Genomic DNA, 7,352 nt, shown 5'->3' with positions numbered 1-7,352 from the left:
GAACATGAGACAGAGACGTTGGATGGACTTGCTTAAGGACTATGATTGCGAGATTAAGTACCATCCGGGAGCTGCTAATCTCACCGCTGATGCTTTGAGTCACAAGGTGCGACTATCCGCACTTCAGACTTGTTCGATGTCTAGTGCGATCAGTGACTGTTGTACTTCAGGTTTTACCTTCAAGCATAAGAAAGGTATGCAGAGTATCCAGATGTTTGCGATATTATCTGAGCCAGCCTTGTATTCGCGGATCCGAGATGCTCAGATGTCTGATTCAAAGACCCAGCTTTTAGCTCGTCTAGCTAACGAGGGTAGCTCGTCTGGATTTCATTATCAGTCAGATGGCTTTCTGTGTTTGTCTGGTAGGCTTGTGATTCCACAGGATGAAGAGTTGCGAGAGGAGATTTTATCTCAGGCACATCGCACTAAGTTGAGTATTCATCCTGGGAGCAACAAGATGTACAAGGATCTACGTACTCGTTTCTGGTGGAAGGGAATGAAACGCAGTGTTTATCAGTTTGTTTCGAGATGTTTGGTGTGTCAACAGGTCAAGGCAGAGCACCGACGACCTGGAGGATTGCTTCACAGTCTGCCTATTCCTGAATGGAAATGGGAGTTTATCACTATAGACTTTGTGACCCATTTGCCGGTATCCCCGAGGAACTGTGATGCTATCTGGGTGGTGGTGGACCGACTCACCAAGTCAGCGCATTTCATTGCCTATAGCCGAGAGTACTCTGTGGATCGCATGGCACGGATGTACATTCAGGAGATTGTTCGACTTCATGGAGTGCCTGTGAGCATTGTCAGCGATCGGGACCCCAGGTTTACTTCTAGATTCTGGGGGAGTGTTCAGCGTGCGATGGGTACTACTCTCAGTTTGAGTACAGCCTATCATCCGGAGACTGATGGTCAGTCAGAGCGCACTATCCGTACGTTAGAGGATATGCTTAGAGCGTGCGTCATGGATTTTGGTTCAGCCTGGCAGGATCATTTGCCGTTGATCGAGTTCGCTTACAACAACAGCTATCACACTAGTATTGGGATGGCACCTTTTGAAGCGTTGTATGGACGACGTTGTCGTACTCCACTCTTCTAGGAAGAAGTGGGGGAGAGACAGGCTGAAGGACCGGAATTTATCCAGCAGGCGATAGACATTGTTGATCAGATCAAGAAACGGATTAAGACTGCACAGGATCGTCAGGCCAGTTATGCTAATATCAAGCGTAGGCCTTTGCAGTTCGAGGTCGGGGAGAAAGTGTTTCTGAGAGTGTCACCTTTCCGCAAGATTCTCAGATTTGGCCTTAAGGGCAAGTTGTCTCCCAGATTTATCGGTCCGTTTGAAATCTTGGAGAGTATTGGCGATTTGGCTTATCGACTAGCTTTGCCACCGCATCTATCCAGCATTCACGACGTGTTCCACGTATCTCTGTTGCGACGGTATATGGCGGATGAATCTCATATTCTGCAGCGATCTGAGGTTCAGGTAGACAAGGATTTGACTTATGTTGAGAAACCTCTTCGCATCCTTGATTATAAGGATAAGGTTTTACGGAACAAAGTCATTCCTTTGGTTTTAATTCAGTGGCAGCGCCGAGGCACTGAGGAAGCTACTTGGGAGCTTGAGGACAGGATGCGTAAAGACCATCCTGAGTTGTTTTGATTTCATTCTTTAAGTTGTATTCAGTTGCAAACTCTGTAAACGTTGGATTTGAATAAAGAATGTTTCTGATTTCTGTATTTGCATTCGGTACTTAAGATCTGATTTCAAGGACGAAATATCTTAAGTGGGGGAGAATGTAGTAGCCCGTGCCCTAATTGAGTAATTAAAGGATTAATGCTAATTAATTGAATTAGGTATCGGACGGATCGGAAGCTCCGAAGGCATGATCGGAAGCTCCGAACAGGATCGGAAGCTCCGATGAGCGATCGGAGGCACCGATGTTATTACGTCAGGCATGACGTGTGGTTGGATCGGAAGCTCCGATCAGGACCGGAAGCTCCGATCACCCCTATCCGGAGTCGTCAAGTGATATTTTGACACGTGGAAGATCAGGATCTTCGGAAGCTCCGATGGCAGGATCGGACGTTCCGATCGAGGTTCGGACGTTCCGATCAAGGATCGGAAGTTTCGATCGTTGTCTATAAATAGAAGGCCGAGACTTCACTTTCATTTGCCAATTCCGAGTTCTCCTTTCCTTTCTAGTCCTTTTGGAGTTGTTCTAGTCTTCTTAGGCTTGGTCCGGAGGTCGGCGAGGCGTTCGGTAGTCGTAGCGGAGTTGTGCCCAAGTTCTGGAGGCATCGACATCAAAGGGCTAACGACGGACGAAGGTATAGCTTTTGCTCCCTATAAATATTTAGGAGTATGCAATAGCTTAGTTAAGGCTTTTAGAGCACTTTAATGATAGTAGTATCATTTGGCAGTGTAGAGCAGACTATAGGCGTGGACCTAGAGTTGGTAGAGCTTGCACTGTATTGAGGTACGAAAGTACTGTTCGAGATATCCTGACTGAGTATGTATGTATTATGTGACTACATGATTTATATGCCATGATATTATGCTGCATTCATTTGCATCTTGATGTATCTCTTTCAAGATGTCTGTTAGTAGGGTTGTACCCTATCCTGTTAGTGGATGGACTTCCATCGATTTGGGTCCGGCGTATCCACGATTATCTCGGTATGGGAGCCACCTCCTGAAGCGACGGCACAGCGTGCTACATACCAGGGCCCGGTCTGTCTCTGTTATCTGATCCTTGACCTCGAGTCTATAGGGAGTTCACTTTGCATGCATGTATACTCATACTCTCGCACTGAGCGTTTTATGCTCACGTCTCGTACTCTGTATTTTCTGGACACCCTATTCCATGGGGCAGGTTTGCGATTGGACAAGGAGGGTGGATCCAGGAGGGGCTAGTCAGTGGTTGGCCAGCTGGAGCTTCGTCTAGGTTTTATTATTGTTGTTTGGGTTTATACAGCTATTCTATTTGGTTGTATATTATTGGATAATTACAGATTCCTTTACTTGGGATTGTATAATGTTATTGGTTTCCGCAGTATTATTCTGATATCTGTTTTATTAAGTTAAATTGCATGCCTAAGTTCTGTTTAGTAGGTGATCCGGGTAAGGGTCACTACACACAGAAAGCCATCTGACTGATAATGAAATCCAAACGATCTACCCTCGTTAGCTAGACGAGCTAAACGCTGGGTCTTCGAATCAGACATCTGAGCATCTCGAATCCTCGAATACAAAACTGGCTCAGATAATATCGCAAACATCTGAATACCCTGCATACCTTTCTTATGCTTGAAAGTATATCCTGAAGTAAAACAGTCACTGATCGCACTAGACATCGAACAAGTCTGAAGTGCGGATAGTTGCACCTTGCGACTCAAAGCATCAGCGGTGAGATTAGTAGCTCCCGGATGGTAATTAATCTTGAAATCAAAGTCCTTAAGCAAGTTCATCCAACGTCTCTGCCTCATATTCAATTCCGCCTTAGTGAACAAATATTTGAGACTCTTGTGGTCGGTGAAGATCTCAAATTTCTCGCCATACAAATAATGACGCCAGATCTTCAAAGCGAACACAATGGCTGCCAATTCCAAATCATGGACTGGGTAGTTCTCCTCGTGAAGCTTCAGCTGTCTAGAAGCGTATGCAATCACATGCTCATTCTGAGTCAGGACACAACCTAACCCCTGAAGAGAAGCATCAGTGTATACCACATACCCTCCAGATCTTGACGGTAATGCCAACACTGGCGCAGAAGTCAACCATCGTCGAAGCTCACAGAAATTCTCCTCACACTCGAAGGACCACTTGAAATCCACACCCTTGCGGTTAAGCTGCGTCAAAGGTCGAGCTAACTAAGAGAAGTTTATAATTAAGCGACGATATTATCCTGCTAGACCCAGAAAACTATGAATCTCAGCAACTGTCGTCGGACGCGACCAATTAAGCACCGCCTCAATCTTGCTTGGATCAACAGAAATCCCCTCCCTGGATATGATATGGCCAAGAAAGACCACTCGATCCATCCAGAACTCACACTTGCTCAGCTTGGCGTACAACTGCTCATCCCGAAGAGTCTGCAGTACCAACCGCAAGTGAGAAACGTGCTCTTTTGTATTGCGCAAATACATCAAGATTTCGTCAATGAAGACCACGGCAAACTTGTCCAAATACTCCCTGAAGACACGGTTCATCAGATCCATGAATAAAGCCGGCGCATTAGTCAATCCAAATGGCATCACTAGAAACTCGTAATGCCCATAGCGAGTACGGAATGTAGTCTTGGCTACGTCCTGATCTCAGACTCTCAACTGATGATACCCATATCTCAAGTCAATCTTGGAGTAAACTGAAGTGCCCTGCAGCTGATCAAACAAGTCATCAATACGAGGCAAAGGATACTTGTTCTTCAAAGTAACTCAATTCAGCTTCCGATAGTCAATGCACAACCGCATCGACCCATCCTTCTTCTTTACAAAAAGAACAGGAGCTCCCCAAGGAGATACACTAGGACGAATGTACCCCTTGTCCAAAAGATCCTGTAGCTGATTCTTCAACTCACGCATCTCTGATGGAGCCAGACGATACGGTGCTCGAGAAATAGGAGATGTACCCGACATCAACTCTGTGCCAAACTCGACTTCCCTAACAGGAGGAAAACCCGGAATCTCATCAGGAAATACAACTGGAAATTCATCCACAACAAGAATACTCTCTATCCCAATACTCTCAGTGGACAAATCAACTGCATAGATAAGGTAGCCTTCCCCGCCAGACTCTAGAGCTCGACAGGCTCTCAAAGCTCATACCAAAGGCATCGGGGGTCGCGCTCCCTCTCCATAGAAAAACCAGCTCTCACTGAAGCTCGATAGGTAGTCAACATATATATTCCCAGAATGCAATCAAAGTCGTCCATCGCAAGAACCATGATATTCGCTAACAGAATGTTCCCCTCGAACTCTAAAGGGCAACCCATCACTAGACGCTTAGCCAAAGCAGATTGGCCCGTCGGAGTAGAAACAGACATTACTACATCTAGTGCAATGCATGGTAACTTATGCCTCTTAACAAAACGTGCAGAAATGAAGGAATGAGATGCATCAGTGTCAATAAGTACAAGAGCAGGTATACCATAAAGTAGAAATGTACCTGCGATGACTTTCTCATTCTCCTCCACTGCCTGATCATGCCTCAAGGCAAACACCTGGCCAGAAGCTCGTGGCCTCAAATGAGAACTCCCAGCAGGCTGTCCCTGCGACCTCTGCTGTACAGTGGCCTGAGAACCAGATCCTGAACCAGAACCAGAACCGCCTCCCCCAGATAGTGGACAATCCCTCCGGATATGACCCACCTCGCCGCAACGAAAACAAGCTCCAAAAGCTCTACGACACTTGTCGGATGGATGGTTATTTCCACAGTGATCACACTTGTCCTTCTTTTCGAAACGGACAACACCAACAGAGCCAGAGGAAAAAGAAGTAGATCCAGACTTCTTGAAAGAATGGGCACGGGGACCCAAAGAACTAGCAGGTCTCGACTGAGAGAAAGACCTGTTCCGTCGAATGCTGTCCTCCGCCTGGTGACAACGGCTCACCAAACCCTCGTAGGACATGTCGTCACCAACTGCCACATAGTCATGGATCTCAGGGTTAAGGCCCTGAAGGAACAGATTATACTTCATCTCGGAGCTGTCGGCAATCTCGGGGCAATAGGATAGCAGATCAAAGAACTTCTGCTGATACTCATCAATAGACATGGCTCCCTGTCGCAAACTCAGTAGCTCGCCCGCCTTCGACTGACGGAGTGCAGGAGGAAAATACAGCTTGTGGAAAGCTGTGCGAATTCGGCCCAGGTGGCCACTCCTCTCGCCGCAACAAAAGTTGCAGAAGTAAACCTCCACCACCTGCGCGCATGTCCATCCAGAAGATAACCCAGGGTCTCCATTTTCTGCTCCTCGGTGCATTGGAAAGTCTGAAAAGTCGTCTTCATGCGGTCTAACCAGTTCTTTGCATCCTCCGGAGACTCACCTCCAACCAAGGGCTTAGGTGCCATCTGTAAGAATAGACGAACACTGAAATGGTCTTCATCTTGATGACGATGGCGGCGTTCCCGACGAGGCTCCCGGTCGGCATCACCCCAACGCCCACCAATACTGCCATGAGAACTCTGGTCGTCACGATCTGCCTTTTACAAAATTAACCTAACGGTTATCTTTATGTAGAATCTAAATCCCAAGAATACTTTGCATTCTATGATAACATAAATGTAGTGACCCTTACCTGGATCACCTACTAAACAGAACTTAGACATGCAATCAACTTAATTAAATGGATATCAGAATAAAACTGCGGAAACCATAAACATTATACAATCCCAAGACAAGGAATCTATAAATAACTAAATATTATACAACCAGATCGAACAACTGTATCAATCCAATAAACAACAGAAATAAAAACCTAGGCGAAGCTCCAGCTGACCAACCACTGCCTAGCCCTTCTTGGATCCACCCGCCTCATCCAATCGCAAACCTGCCCCATGGAATAGGGTGTCCAGAAACACAGAGTACGAGATATGAGCATAAAACGCTCAGTATGAGAGTATGAGTATATATGCATGCAAAGTGAACTCCCTATAAACTCGAGGTCAAGGATCAGATAACAGAGACAGACCGGGCCCTGGTATGTAGCACGTTGTGCCATCGCTTCAGGATGTGGCTCCCATACCATAATACCAGTGGATATGCCGGACCCAAATCGATGGAAGTCCAACCACTAACAGGATAGGGAAAAACCCTACTAACAGACATCTCAAAGGAGATAGCTCAGTATGCAAATGAATGCAGCATAAATCTATGACATATAAACCATGCAGTCACATAATACCTGCATACTCAGTCAGGATATCTCGAACAGTACTTTCGTACCTCAAATCAGTGCAAGCTCTACCAACTCTAGGTCCACGCCTATAGTCTGCTCTACACTATCAGATGATACTACTATCATTATAGTGCTCTAAAAGCCTTAACTAAACTATTGCATACTCCTAAATATTTATAGGAAGCAAAAGCTATACCTTCGTCCTTCGTTAGCCCTTTGATATCGATGCCACCATAACTTGGGCACAACTCCGCTACGACTATCGAACACCTTGCCAACCCCTGGGTCAAGCCTAGGAAGAATAGAACTACTCAAATATGCCTGGAATAGAGAGGGATTCTCGGAATTGGCAATTGGACATGAAGCCTCGGCCTTCTATTTATAGACAATGATCGGAGCCTCCGATCCTCGATCGGAACTTCCGAACCTCGATCGGAACTTTCGATCCTGCCATC

The sequence above is a fragment of the Henckelia pumila genome, chromosome 1, assembly GCF_033568475.1.
Source record: "Henckelia pumila isolate YLH828 chromosome 1, ASM3356847v2, whole genome shotgun sequence".
NCBI classification, from domain to species: domain Eukaryota; kingdom Viridiplantae; phylum Streptophyta; class Magnoliopsida; order Lamiales; family Gesneriaceae; genus Henckelia; species Henckelia pumila.
Note: the sequence above shows the minus strand (reverse complement) of the source record.